The sequence below is a fragment of the Gossypium raimondii genome, chromosome 12, assembly GCF_025698545.1.
Source record: "Gossypium raimondii isolate GPD5lz chromosome 12, ASM2569854v1, whole genome shotgun sequence".
NCBI lineage: Eukaryota > Viridiplantae > Streptophyta > Magnoliopsida > Malvales > Malvaceae > Gossypium > Gossypium raimondii.
The window spans coordinates 31817261-31818066 of NC_068576.1; the positions used below are offsets into that span (position 1 = coordinate 31817261).

Sequence of the window (806 nt, forward strand, 5' to 3'; positions counted from 1 at the left end):
CAACAGTTTGTTCAGTTTGATGGTTTGCAAGACAAAGATCCAAATACTTATTTAGCTAATTTTCTTGAAATTTTTGATAATTTCAAGATAAATGGCTTCATTGACGATGCCATTCACTTACGGTTATTCCCTTTCTTGCTGAGGAACAAAGCAAAATAGTGGTTGAACTCTTTACCACGAGGTTCCATCACCACATGTGCTCAAATGATTGAAAAGTTTCTCCTGAAGTATTTTCCACCGGCTAAGACAACCAAATTGAGGAATGACATCTCTTCCTTTGTGCAGATTGATTTAGAGACTTTATATGATGCATGAGAGAGAAACAAGGATTTATTGAGAAGGTGCCCCCACAATGGGTTACCTTTATGGCTACAGGTTCAAACCTTCTACAATGGTTTGAATCCCTCAACTAGGCAGTTGATCGATGTAGTAGCTGGTGAAACTCTGAATAATAAAACACCAAAGTGGCTTATGAATTTATTGAGGAGATGTCACTGAATAATTATCAGTGGCAAGTCATGAGGACGAAGCCGATGAAAGCAGCTGGTGTTTTTAACTTAGATGCGGTCATGATGTAATCGAATCAGGTAGAACTATTAAATAAGAATATTTTTAGTTTATATGTTTCTAAGCAGGTACATTCGGTGATGCAATGCGATATGAATGAAGGAGGAATGAACAATCCAAAATGTTTACCCTACAGTCTTAGCACAAAGAACGAACAAATCAATTATATGGGTAATAATTCTAGGCCTCAAAATAACCATTATAGTAACCACTATAATGCAAGTTGGAGGAACCATCCC

The 806-nt window shown here is 36.8% G+C and overlaps 1 non-coding gene across 1 annotated transcript; it reads right to left on the reverse strand.

Annotated features, from left to right (window-relative positions):
* Window positions 1-252: 252 nt before the first annotated feature.
* Window positions 253-359, reverse strand: LOC128035715 (small nucleolar RNA R71). Its single transcript, XR_008192266.1, has one exon. It is a non-coding gene; the product is annotated as a small nucleolar RNA R71 (small nucleolar RNA).
* Window positions 360-806: the final 447 nt, after the last annotated feature.